Source organism: Corvus brachyrhynchos, unplaced genomic scaffold, assembly GCF_000691975.1.
Source record: "Corvus brachyrhynchos isolate BGI_N302 unplaced genomic scaffold, ASM69197v1 scaffold87, whole genome shotgun sequence".
Lineage (NCBI taxonomy): Eukaryota > Metazoa > Chordata > Aves > Passeriformes > Corvidae > Corvus > Corvus brachyrhynchos.
This window is the reverse complement of record NW_008239767.1, coordinates 5,577,131-5,591,123: the sequence shown is the minus strand read 5'-3', so window position 1 is coordinate 5,591,123 and position 13,993 is coordinate 5,577,131. Positions and strand designations below refer to the sequence as shown.

The window sequence follows — 13,993 nt, the reverse complement described above, 5'->3', positions numbered from 1 at the left end:
ATCCCCTGTGCCCTGGAGTGTCAGGGTGGCTCCCATCTTTGCTGCCAACAGCTGTTAGAGTTGTCATGCACTCTTATCCTGAAGCCCTGATGCTCAGCTCAGGTATATCCCATGTGCCAAGAGTGATGGCAGCCACAGCAGGCAGCACTCACCTGCCACATTTGCCTCCCTTTTGAGGGATGAGTGCTTGAACTCATCCATGTTCTCTCTTGCAACATACCTGTGGTACACCAAAGATTTTTGCAGGAAGAAAATAAATGGCAGCATCCACTGGCATCATAGAATCTTGAATGTGATTCTTTGGCAGTGCTGCAGCTGCACAGCCACCATGCAGCCCTTCCTGCCTCACCCTAATTCTTGCTCTCTCCCCATCCTACCTCCAATTTTCTGTTCCCATTAAGTGAAATTTCTTGTTTTGACATGTTTTTCCATGCCGTCCCCTGGCCCAGATCTTGGCTGCTCTGTTTTGAGCATATGTGACTCCAGGCTGCAGGAGAGAGGTCACCTGGATCAGGAGACCCTCCTTGCTTGAGAGTTGGCCCTGCCCTGTGGTTGGCAGCAGATGCCAGAGGCAAAGGTCGCCTCTTTTCTCCTCCGCCCTGGACTAGACTGTGTTCTTTGCTTTATGTGGCATCAGGCTAAAACCAGGTTTAAACTCTGTTCCAGAGATTGCCAGAATTTGGTCTTTCCAGCCACTTTTTTGGGAATGTCTCAATCAGACATGACCATGACCAAAATCTTGCGACAAAACTTTCTGTCAGTCATCCATGTCAACAATGGACAGAGTGTGCCAAATGCCTGAGCCCTGAAACGCAGGAAGGCTATCGCAGCCATATTCCCCACCCTGTGCTGTGTGTCTGGCTTTCATTGTGTATGCCCTTGTGAAAGTAGGCAAGGGATCATGTGCACATGGTTGAGTTGCATCTCTTTAAGTGAAGGGGTTTGTTTTGTTTGCTTTCAAAGAAAGCAATGAAATACTGACACTAATGGCATTTCCAGTACTGAAAATTCCTTTACTTATGATGTGTCTTCTGGCTATTCAGGGAGGTTGGGGGTGGGGGGTTGAGGTTGTGTCTTCAGTTGGATTTCTACGGTATAGGCTTTTTTCTTCCTTATTTAAATGTAGAAATGTCTTCTATGAAGTGTATTGGCAGGAGAATTTGACACTAAAGCTTAAAGCTACTAATATGGGAAGCAAAGAGTAAACACAGACACTAAAAGACCCTTCTGAGAATTTTAAGTGGAATCACTACTTAAATAATGTTGTAGGTACAGAGTACGGGGAAACTTTATGATTAAGTAATCTACCATCAATGCAATTTTGCGAGTATTATTTTTACATCACTGCTGTGGTTATTAGTGGTATGTATTTGCTGTTGACACTGAAAGAAATTTAATTAGCTTTCTCTCCCTCCGTATTTCTGCTTTTGGTGGCACTGTCTGCTTGGCATTGGTCCTGGTGCTGCCAGGCAGGATGCCCTGGGAGGAGGGCAGAGGATGTGGGCATAGGAGAGCTGTGTTCTCCTGTGTAGCTCTACAAGTGATGGGCTGTGGTATCTCATCTGCCTTTTCAAACTGGCATCTGTTGCTTCTATTTGATCAATGAGTGATTTTGGGGAAGCACTTTTTCTTGTTTAATGTTTTTATGAGATGAGGCAGAAAACAAAAGACCTGAATATCTACTGTGAAACTGCTGTAATGCAAATAATAGATAATGGCTTGCAGTTAATCAGTTTTCTCTTTTGTGTTGTTTTTCACACAGAGCAATGAGGCAAGAGAGAAGTTTTTAAAAACAGAAAAATGTGATTGCATAAACATCGTTGTTGGCAGGAGGACTCGGTGGATTCAGGTAATAATGTGACACCACTTTTTATTCTGCTTTAAAAACTGGCTGGGTTTCAGGCTGCCGGTGGCCCTTTGTCAGAGGCCAAGGAGTAGAGGAAGGTGACAAGGTATAACAAGACCCAGTAGCTGGCTGTTAATTCATTCAGACCAGATGAGAGGGTGTGGGTGTTCCCATAGTGCTGGTGGTTGGTGAATAGGGGAGTGATGCTGGGGCTGCGGTAGCTTCCTTCTTTATGTCAGGCTGGTGAATCTGAGACTGGTTTTTTTTGTTTTGTTGGGGTTTTTTTCATGGGTTTGTTTTTAAGCCTAGGAGATTATCTCCTTCAACCCATTACAGCTGCGTCGATGTAGGTGGGGAAGCTCCATGCCTGTTTCATGGAAGAAGGTCAGATGATTAGCTGTCCCTTCAGACTGCAGAACTCTGAATCTATGAATACTTCCCTTGAATTCCCCCTCTAAAAGGATTTCTGGATCAGAGCAGATCATTATCTGCTGAAAGACCCAGACACAGACCTTTAGAGAACTACTGCTGGTTGTTTTCTGTGTGAATGAAGACAATTTCTCATTGCATGGTTGTAGGAAACCTGGTGCGTGATGTTTGAGCATACTACTAATGTTTGCAACACATTATCTTAAAATAATGGACTTTAACATATTTACATCCTCTTTTGTAGGAAAAGTAAATTGCTAGCTAAAATGCATCTCTTATGGTTTAAATCATTTTATTTATTTCCCTCACTGAAGGGGAGTGCAAAATGAAGGCAGGGGGAGTTTACAGTGCTAATTGCACTCCTCATTTGTAATTGGGAGCAGATCCTATCCTCAAGCGTCTTAGGCAATCCTAGTGAAGTCATCAGGCTTTTCACAAGCATATGGTTTTCCCCACGCCTGTTTGATTCTAGGATAAGGGCCTACAGTGTGCTTTTTCGTTCACCGATTTCTCATATGGAGCAAGTTTGAAAAATATGCATCTTTTCCAACACAGACTCTTGGTTTCCAGCAATGGTTGAAGAGGTTCTGCAGTATTTTACTGAGAAACAGATCAGTGAAGCTCATTGCCTTAGACTGAGCTGTTTCTAACTGGCAAGCGCATTTTCTTCATTAGGTGCAAGGTGGAGAAAAAAGCAGTTGTGGCTTTGCATTGCTGTAGTCATGACCAAAAAGGATGTGAGGGGGTGTGGATTTGATATTTCCTAAAGCCAGCTTCTCTTTAGTATTAAATTGCATACTCCAGGAAGCTAGTTGCTGTATCAACATTGGTATAATGACACATTATTAAAAAAATCAATATCCAGTCATAGAAACAAGTCTTGGTGTAAGCAGTCGGGTGCTTACAGCTGTGATTTGTATGTATTTGCAAATGTAATGGGCTTTTTTTTTCCCTCGTAGCACTGGTAACTTGGATAAACACTGTATGTGTGAGTCATTGCGGAGTATAAACTTATTTTAAAGGAGCAAGTGCTGGATTTGCTGAATATCCTATTGCTTGCATCCCTGAATACTTACTTGTAATGGGTCATGATTAATCTTAAATTGGCCAACCTGAGGGGAAAATTACTGCTGATGTCCCATAGGTACTTCAGAAACAAACGGAATGATGGAAGTGCTTTAAAAACATAAATAGTAATTAGAATTCACAAAATCATAAAGCAAACATATGGTACAAGGCCTTCTACAATATAACACTTGAAAGCTTTTTTTATCATTTCAGAAAGAGCTTGTTTAGTTATCACAGGAAAAGTAAATATTTTCATTCCTTTTTCTTCAGCGCACTCTCATTCCATTCCTCTTTCTCCTTTTCTTTTTTTACTTCTTTTTTTTCTCCCCAGAGCCTTCTTATTTTGGTGGGACAGGGGACCAACACCTAATGTGCATAGAAAGCCCTACATGAGAGCAGGAGATAACACTGCTAATGGTCCTCCTGTTGTTAGGTACATTCCTGAGGTCCTTTTGCAGTGTCGGCATGGAGTTGATGTAATCCAAACTGAACATTCCCTGTGCGCATGTGTGCGTGAGCGAGATGCGATGGTCACTGCAGCAGCTCCTGGACCACTCAAGAACACACTTATTTTTTTAATGTGATACCCCAGACATTGGTGATGAGGGATGCAGTCCATCTGTGTACACATGTGCAGCTCACGGAGGGCAGAACAACGCAGCATCCCTGCTCTTCTGGTGAACCTGTGGTGGGGTGGCTGTGGTCTCCACCGCCTCGAGCCATCAGTGGGACAGGGAGGCAAAGTTGCTGCTGGAAAGGCACGAAGGAGGAAGATGGGGAGCAGAGGAGTGGGGAGCCGGCTGGGGATCGGGGGCCACGGAGGAAGACACAGCTCCAGAGGGAAATACTCTGTGCTTTGCAGTTGCTTGTGTGGATAGAAACCAGATGGTGCGCTGGAACACCCGCTCGCTTGGGCGGCGGCGGAGCCAAACATATGGTTAATGGTTAGGAGAAAGAGCTTTTCGAGCCAGGGCTTTGCTGACTGCCTCGCATTACAGATTGTTGCAGTGTGTCATTACATTGCCAAGCTAAGTGCTTAATACCCGCTGCGGGCGCTGGGCAGGCATTTGCAGGAAGGATGCAGAGGCTCCCCGGTCAGGGTGGGAAGCTGACATCACGTACGGCCCCCTGCCACACCCCCCCACGCCCCCTTTCCCCTCTGGAAACCCTGTAAATCTCCCCATTTACAAGCCCAAATCCTACAGCAGGCAGTTTTCCTGTTCTGAGTGTCTTTAAACCATTTATTTCCAACAGGGTATAGTTGGTTTTGCCTTTTCTTGAGCCTTTTTTTTGGGGTCCTCAAGCAGCTGAATTCACTGAGGCTTGCAGCACCACGCTTACATGTCCGGCATCCGAAGTTCCTGCTCTGGGATCTTTGGGCGACACCAGACCCCATGTTATCTAAGGAACTGCTGAGCTCATTCATCTCCTTTTCACGGCCCGCTTCCTTTTATTTTTAGCCAAATCCGTCAGGCCTGACAGGCGGGTAATTTGAGCCAGAGAAAGGGCAAAGCTCCAGGTCCTTTCCACAAAGCAATTCTTCTCCTCCCTCCTGGGAAGGCTCCAAACTTGGCCTGCTCCAGGCAGATGGATTTGTTGAGTCATGTGAGATCATTTACACAAAAACACAGCGAGGCAGTGAAAAGGAAAAAAAAAAAAAGGAAAGAAAAAAGAGAAAAAGGTGGGGGGGAAGGGGTGGGAGAGCGTGCACTGCCGGGGCTGCTGCGAGCGTAGGAAATGTGCTGCGAGGCAGCTAGACAGAGGAATGCAGCAGATTCATTCTTGTATAAGGTAATGTCTCGTTTACAGTACAGGGTGGAGCCAGCACGGAGGAGAAATCTCTCGAAAACAGATTACTCATTTAAAACAAAAATCCTCCTTAAAATAAATAATAACAATAAAAAATAATAATAGTAAAAAAACCAAAACAACAACGCAACCAGCAAGCAAGCGGCGCACACGGGCGCGCAACAAAGGCGGCGTTGTTGACAGCACTGGATTACAGTAGCGGTAAACTCCGGGCTGGGAGGTTGCTGGAAAATGAGTTTGCTCCGTGATGCAACTGGAGTTTGCTTTGTCTGGCTGCCAGTGCAAGTGGTGCGGGGGAGACCGGGAGCCCAGCGGCAGCAGGGCGAGCTTCCCTCCATCCAGGGATGGTTTCGGACAGTGGGGAGGGATGGAGGGAATGGTTAACAATCCTGGGTGGACAGACTGGGGGGGCATCATTAACAGTGACAACGAGGGGAGATATGCATGGAGGGGGTGGGAGAGAACCTCTTCTTGCTTTGGTTTTGAGCTGGTTGTGCATCATCTTCACTGCATCAAGGAGTAAATTGCGTTTGTTCAGTTGAATGTGAATTTTGTTTTCATTTGCAACCTGAGCTAACCTCAGCATGTTGGGTTTTGGTTTTTTAAGTGGGTGGTAAGAGAGAACATGAAACTTGGAGCTTTTCAGATCTTGTTACATCCTAGAGAATTAGGTTGGGTTAATTTATGCAGTGTTCTAACAAGATGCGTTCAAACCTTTAAATAGACTGTATTTAAGTATTGTTAATATAACTCCCAGTTACTCCGGTTTTCTTAGCAAGGCAGTATCTGAATGTTACTGTTTTGTCCCAGTGGTGATTAAAAATAAAGAATAAAAGTAGAAACTGGAACTGGAAATTGCTGGGAAACATGCAATAAAACAAGTCCAATGCAAAGTATTTCCTAAAATTCTCAGCAACTGTTGAGGAACTTGGGGGAGCATGTAAACAAGGGTTTGTATTTTAACATGACCCTCTCCCCTGCTGAGTAGTATCTTCTGCATTGCTGTCTCCACAGCAATGTCTGTTGAGGTGCTTTCCTCTGGGGAGGGTTTGTCTGGAGCCTGCCTCCCTCTAACTTGACCTTGTCTTTCCCTTTTTCTCCTCCTGCTTCTTTTTTTACACTTTTGTCTGAAAGACGGCTGGATTTCCCAGCCTGCTTGCCCTGCTGGGCTGCGCCACTGAGCACAGCACGTTCGGTGTGGGGAGAGCCTTCCCTTCTCGCGCTTACAGGTTTTCGCACTTGGTGGAAACCTTTTGTGTTTTCTGTCTCTTGATGAGGCTGCCTCATTACTTATGTACAAGGAGCACTTGGCAACACCCCAAGTCCCAGCTGGAGTCCTGCACTGCACAAACCTGCCATGGGTCCCTGCCCACCAGCTGATGTCTGGTGTGAGGATCTGCAGAGGGATAGAAGTGTAAAGATAAGGAGTACAGCCAGGCTTGGGACCTAGATGGTGCAAGAAGCTGTGGCCGTAGCACAGCAGCCTTTAATGGGGAGTGGCTGTAGGTTGCTCCCAGATCCTCGGAAAGGTCCTGGAGAAGGACAGCATTGTTATTTATTCTGTTTGCATAGTTACTGTAACTTTCTTTCCCTTCTTTCCCAAAAACCTAATCATCCTACATTTTCTGTTGCTGTGAGCAACATTTCCTGTTGTTACCCAGAGCTGCAATTCCAGTTAAATTCTCACTTTGTAAAGCTAATCTCCCAGCAGTGGGTGTGGGATTTCCAAAAGAAAAGGCATTTGTGAAGAGCCAGTTTTTAAGATTTTTGTCTTAGTGGACAATTCTGCAAAACTCCTATTTAACTATTCACATTCATTATAGGTTGAAAGCTCTAGCTTCGTCTCTATTTATGGCACTTAGAAGACTTGTAGGTTTTTCATTCCCCTACAGAGTGCCCCACTCCTCAACGTCTCCTTTTTCCGCTTCAAAGATGCCACATGTGTTGCTTTTTGCATCTTTACGTCAGACAACCAGCCCGACTAGGCAGGTTTCGGGAACTGTTCATGACCTGTCTATCGGGAAAATCAGCCTTACTCTTCCTTCCCCCTCTTTCACAGCCGCTCAACTTCCTCTCCTTCTTCTAAAAGTGTGTTGATGCTATCAGCCCCCTAATTCTTTTATCTCACTTCTCCTATCGTTTCCATTCTTCTGTCTGTCTCATGATTAGACTAGAAATTTCTCTGCCGCTGCTGGCCTCTTCCCTCCTCGCACGTACTGTGGCGCTGCCTCCTTTGGGATCTGAGGAGGGATAAGTATGGAGTTCATGCATGTTGAATCATGTCCTGTGTTTGGCATTAGTTTGCACAGGTAGAGGACATTGTCTGTGGCAATTTTTCTTTCATTTAGTAGCTTTAAACTACTAATTCTCTCCATCCTAGTTTGGAGGATGAGCAGGAGGTCCCCACCAGGGCTTGGTAAGGGAGGCACTGAGAATCTCCTGCTGAGGTTGCTTAACCTTCTTATGTTGTGCCAAGGAGAGATGCTCTGGGAAATAACCTCAAAATAAATAAATCCCTAGCCTGCCTTCCTCCTAACAGAAAATTATAGAAGTTATAGTGTAGTGGTGGCAATTTCCTCTTTGTCATGTGTTCATCTAGAGGGCATTTCAGAGGGAGAGGCAAGATTTGTTCTAAACAGATTAATCTAAATTTCTGTGGACCTTTAAATCTGTGTAAATTTTTCTCATCCAGCAATGAATTGGTGCAGCAGTGAAGTGCAGGACTGTTTGTAATGTATTCGAAACCTAGCTGTTTTCTGGATGCGGCCAAATCCTATTTACTGTGATTTCCCTGCTTCCTTTTTCCTCCTGTCAAGCCTTCTGGATAGCGGCTTTTCTTAACAGCTTGTTTGTAGAAACTGCTCCGAAAATCTCCCAGTGGCTTCACTCTTCTCAAAGCAAGGGAAACTCTGGGAGCAGCTTGTTATCTGCTTATCATCCAACTTCCATTTCTGTTAGAGAGTCTCTGTCAGCCATAGACCAAACAAGCTTAAATCTCTTAGCCTTCCATGTGGTCAAGCACAGCAGAGGTAAAAGTTCTTTTGGAGATTAAACTTTGCAGGTTGGTTAAGGGATACATCAATCCAGACATTACTTTGTGTATAAAATTGCCATCTTGAATTCCCTTGGAGCATCCTTAGGGAACCTTGAGAGTTGAAAGATGCTAATGAGGATGTCCAAGCCCCTTCTCCCACTGCCTTTGCAGTAGCAAGTTTTCAAGTCTGTGTTAAAAAATACCAAGTTGTTTTAAGGCTCTGTTCATTTAGTTAGCTTTTCACTGATAGTTCCTGTAGCATTACTAACCGCTAATGTGATCTTTTCGTTTTTTGCCTTGATTTTGTTATAAATTAAATTGGTGTCAGCAAAAGCCGCTTCTGATCAGATACTGTAGAAATATTTTTTTTTAACCTCTTTGCAGCCTTTGTATGATTAATTGGAACATACTATTGCTTCTTGATAAGTTCATTCATGTTTAATAGCTATTTGTGAGCCATATTTGGCTTTTAAGTGGATGTATCACAGCTCTTGAAGAATTTTGGTGGCTAAATAGCTGGGATTAGACACTCCAGTTGCTCTTGCCAATTGTTTTCCTGTGCTCATACTGAACTCTGTCTGTTACAAAAATATTTTTAATAACCTTGTCAGATTTGTTTAAGGAAAAGAGATGTCCTCATTTTTCAGAGAAGTTTATCTGGGAGTGAGTGGAATTATATTGATGGTTTTTTCTCACTTGATCAAATTCTAAGTGCTAAGATGAAAGGCCCACTATTACTTGCAAAAGTAAGACTTGCTTTTGCAGGAGTGGAGTAATTTATCTTCTGTATCTGCTTTGCTAATTGCAGCCTGTAAAGACCCTAAAGAGTCCCTCTAGTCAACAATTTCTTTACTGCAACCAGTGAAAAATCAGATTTAAAATGCACTTAACTGGTGCTCTGTTCCGCATTTAATACATCTTGATTACTGTGGTCACAGCATAAATAAATATATTTGATTGCTTACTGGATCATGCAAATGTTGGATGCCTTCCTCCTTCATGAGAACACTCCTTGTATCAAAGACAGCTGCTGTCATAGAGCCCCAAGCTGTTGATTAGGTAAAAGGGAATGCCATATATAGGAAAATAAACCAGCACCCACAAGGTATCTTCTTAGTAGAAGCTAATGAGATTTATGTTAGAAAATTCAGCTTGTTGTTTTCTATTTGAATACTTTTTCAAAATTAATAATAAAATACTGGAAAATGAACTTGTCATGCATTCTGGGCGAACGGCATAAGTAATTAACATGGGATGTCTGTCTATTTGGTTTTGGGTTGATTGCTAATTGGCTTCCACATAGTACCGTGAATAGGTTTGAAGCCCCTGTGGTGGGCTTGGACTAGTCTGGACCAGCTCAGACTTGTTGCTGCCCTTCTCCATGGTGTTCACTGTGGTTAATGGTGTCCAGAGGGATGGCAGAACCCAGATAATTATGATTAAAGAATTCTTCTCCTGGGATTCACCGCTTGGACACAAGCATCAGTGAAGCCCTTTTTGCAGTCAGTGATATTGTAGGCAGTGGGACCACAGAGGGAGGATGTCGTGGGTAGCACTGCGCTGCTGAGGGTACGGGTGGCACAGCCAGACCTGCTCAGCTGGCACTGTGTGAGCGAGAGGTTGAAAGGACAAGGGTAAACCACGGTCTGAAACAGACTCTTGCCTCTGTCAGGTCTGTTCTTGGGTGACACTCATTTGGTTTCGCAGCTCAAGTGTAGCAAGAGTTTCACCCCAGCCCACAGGCTGACAATCACACGCCCAATGGGAAGTTATTTTTCTCCTGGGTTTTGCCCCCTGTGAGAGTTGTCATTGGACGTAACCAGTTAAGGTGCAGAGGTTTGTGGGGTATCATAGCCTGTTCACCATTTAGAATAAATCTTCTGTGATTAATTCTCCATGGGGCAAAGGGGGAGAGGATTTCGTGCCCTAAACTCTGGAAAATTTTTAGTATTTAATGCTAATTTTAACCCTGAAGGATCAGTGAGTTAAGTAGAGCTCAAAGTGCTGCAGTTAGCCTTCATCAGGAAACACTGGATAGTATTGCTGAAGGAGTGGTGACAACAGGGAGTTCCCATATGCATGTAGTTCCACTTCTAGTAGAACTAAAGGTTGGTATTTCCAAACAGAAGTGGAAATGCCCGTGAGTTGGTGACACATATTTTGGTTTTCAGTACAGTAGGTGGCAGGAGAGACAAAGTGACAGCTTGGCTGGGATAGCTGCTGATCCATGTGCCGCAGTAACAAATGAAGGTCTACGCCCAGTACTGTGGAATAAACGTGACACTGTATTGCCGGGTGCTTTTGTGAGGTCTGTCGTATGGTGTGATCAACACAATGACGTAACAGGATGGGAACATTAGACACACATATTGCAATGTCCCCATGTCAAATGCCACAATGCGCACTCGTGTTTTCCTACGGTGTCTTTGGTACATGTCAGGGACTAGAGGTTTTTTGGCAGCCTACACCAGTCCCAGTTACGACTGCTCATTGTCTTTCTCTTGCTACGTTGTCCTTGGCCAGGACTTGCCCCATTCCCTCATGTGCCAGTGTTGGTGCTTGTGAAGCTGACCGTAATAGGCTTGATTGGGTGATGCCAGTCAACAATTAACTAAGCTGAAGATGTGGTTGGATTTTGTGCAGCTTAGCAGCAGCATCTCACCTCACGGTTGTGAAACTAGTGTTGAGGTAAAATAAGTAGTAGGAAAAGGGACTGGCAAATTCAGGGTATAGAGTGCAGCCTTGATCAACCCTAACAAATAGGATGGAAGGCAGTGAAGTAGGCACCAGAGACCTCTCTAAGCGAACAACTGGTATACTTCAGGGCTTCTGATCTGCAGTTGCATAAAGTAGCCTTAAAAGCTGGAAAAACTTTTTAAGTATGTAAGAGTCTTTCCTGATGGAGAGGCACACTAAATAAGTGAAATTAGTGGTGGTTTCCCTTTGTCTCTTAGACATATGTCTCCCTTTATAGGTGAAAGGGGATATTCCTCATCCCATTTCAGTTAAGGTGAACAGATTGTTTCCTTTCTTATTTACGGGAGATTTGGTCTCCCAGTGCCCCCAAGGACAAAACCTGCTCTGGAGCATGTGTAACTTGAGCAACATCAATGAGATTGTAAAACAGAGAAGGTGTTTTGGCTCTGGGTTTGTAACTGGAGAAAGGAAGAGCTTTTGTCCATTGATCTTTATGGAAATTAGTGCATGGCTAAAATATGCCCACCTGTTTGCTGTGCTTTTTTCCCAAGAATTGTTCCCTGAAGGACTTTTGGTCCTGGTGGAAACAACTTCATTGTGCAGGCCTGCCTTAGAGACAAAAAGAGCTGACAGTATTTGACTCATACTTGTCAGAGGAATCTTTAGTATATATACCAGCTTCCAGTGATGACTTTGGCCCTCCTTTTATCTGTATTTGCACATAAACTTTGAATTCTGGCATATCAAAACATGCATGTGTGATGGCCTAAATTTTGCATCTTCATAAGATGTCAAGCCCTGTTTCTCAGCTCCGTTATTTATGTTCTGTTTCTGTGCCCACTGGTTTCGTAAGATTGTTGTCTGCATTTTTTCAATACAGTAATGCTGTTTTCTTCACTGAAGATGACTGAGAACTGAACTGGTGTTGAAGTTGTAAAACTGCTAGTGTAATGTAGTAGCAAGGACAAGACATCTTTTGTCTTTGCTGGAGAGCCTGACTCCCCCATAGATAGAACCTGAGCACTTCATACTGATGAAAAATGAAGGCAGGAACCCAGTGATTTATTGAAGGCCATGGAGGAAACCTGAAAGGTTGAGACCTCCGTCTCTTCTACCCCACCCCAGGAAGCTGAATCCTCTGATTTCTAGTATGATGAAGTTTACTTCCTCTTCCCCTGAGAAACATGAGACTCTTCCCATTGGGAAAATATTTGTTCTTGTCACGGCAGGTACAGACACACATTTACAAATTTGGAACCAAGTTTGACTCATTGCCACAAAAGCAGGCACATTTAGAGAGTAGCTAGTTACAGCTGTATTGTGCAGAATGAAAAGGGGAATTGATCTGAGGGGCATTAACAACAGTTAGTAACTGCTCTGTTGTTGCTTCACATACTCAACTCTTTGAGTTTTATCTGGACCAGAGGAGGGATCTGGGCATACACTGCGTTTAAGCAGCTTTTGGACTTCTCCATCCCTTGCACCCAGGATAGGCCTTTTTTCATAGAAAAGCCATTTGTAAAGAATGGGGCCTTGTTGGCCAGATTTTCCTTGAATGGGCTGGTATCTTGCAGAGACTGGTATGCTGATAGAAACTGTATGGCTGCAAATAATTAGTTGGTTCTGTAACCAGGTTTAACTGTGGAGGGCTCTGCTTGGTGGAGAGGATCAGGAATGAATTCTTATTATTTTAAAGCAAAAGCTGTCTGAGGCTAATTATGAAAAACATGCCAAGTGGAAATACTCATTTTTTTAAATTAATTTCCATAAGCAGCTCATAGACAGGTTTACGCTGCGCTGGAAGAAGTCTGACTGCATTTTAATGTTGATACCTGGATTGGTGATTAGGAAAACATTGTTAAACAACTGGAGTTTAAATACCAGTACAGCTTCATTGTAATAATTTCCCCAAAGGCACATTGGTAATTCTGCTAAATAGAGAGTTTAATAGACTTTAATAATGTGTACTTGGGAGACCCTATACACAAAGGAATAATGCATAAAACATTCATTATAGTAAACTGCTACCTTTGCACGTAGAGAGGAATCTGTTGGAAGAAAACTGTTGTGTTGAGTGTGGCAACATGTTGGAGAGTGTTAACAGACAGAAGTCATTGTCACCCCCTTGCCTAATTCACCTGCTGTGATTGAAGTTGCATCATTTTACTCAATGGTGAATTAATTATTCGAGGTAGACATTAGTTTATTTTCTGGAAGTGCTTTGAAAGCTGGTGGGCCATGGTGGTTCACAGGGCTTTGTTTTTCTTTGCTATGCTGATTTAGTATCAAGAGAAGAGGTACCCATGGTAGGAAGCACAGAATAACCCCATTAAAAAAAATGCCATAAAAATGTTAACATTTAAACAACAAAAAGCAACCTTAGCGAGTCGCTCTAAGTGCGTTTAGTGTTGTATTTGGATTTGTTTTCACTGTGCTGCTGCTGATGGCCCTGATGGAGAACAGGCGAGAAGAAGGAAGGAGCAGATGCTTTTGGTAGTACAGTAAGGCATTTATCTCTTTTAATGAGGTAACATCATTAGTGCTGACAAAGTGCTGCAAATCCATACGTGTAATGGACTGCTGCTGTCTTTCAGTAGTGCACAGGCTGTTGTATTTCTGAGCATTTGAATCTGCTGAATCACAGGTCTGGCTTTATCTCCTGTCTGACGCTGGGTTGGACTTTTTGGTGGTTTGTTTTTTATTTTGTTTGTGTTGGTTTGTTTGGTTGGTTTTAACCATTTTATCCCAAAGTGCTGCAAATCCATACGTGTAATGGACTGCTGCTGTCTTTCAGTAGTGCACAGGCTGTTGTATTTCTGAGCATTTGAATCTGCTGAATCACAGGTCTGGCTTTATCTCCTGTCTGACGCTGGGTTGGACTTTTTGGTGGTTTGTTTTTTATTTTGTTTGTGTTGGTTTGTTTGGTTGGTTTTAACCATTTTATCCCCCTCTGGCCCCCCCCCCGCCCCCCCATCTTTGCCTTTAATGTCTGAGAACTGAAGCACTCCAGGATATGTGTTGGGGGAGGCAGAAGGGTACCCATTTTCCAAGCATAGGAGCTGATTGAGATGCCACGTGTCTATTGCAGTGCAAGGACCTTCTCTTTAACT

General features: G+C 43.6%; 1 protein-coding gene across 5 annotated transcripts in view; it reads left to right on the top strand.

The window, feature by feature from the left end:
- Positions 1-1,762: 1,762 nt before the first annotated feature.
- BACH2 (BTB domain and CNC homolog 2) overlaps positions 1,763-13,993 on the top strand; it is a 145,281-nt gene continuing 133,050 nt past the window's right edge. For all 5 annotated transcript variants that reach the window (XM_017742853.1, XM_017742857.1, XM_008640268.2 and 2 more), the window contains exon 1: positions 1,763-1,849. The gene's annotated coding sequence lies outside the window, so the exon portion shown is untranslated. The remainder of the gene's footprint in view (positions 1,850-13,993) is intronic.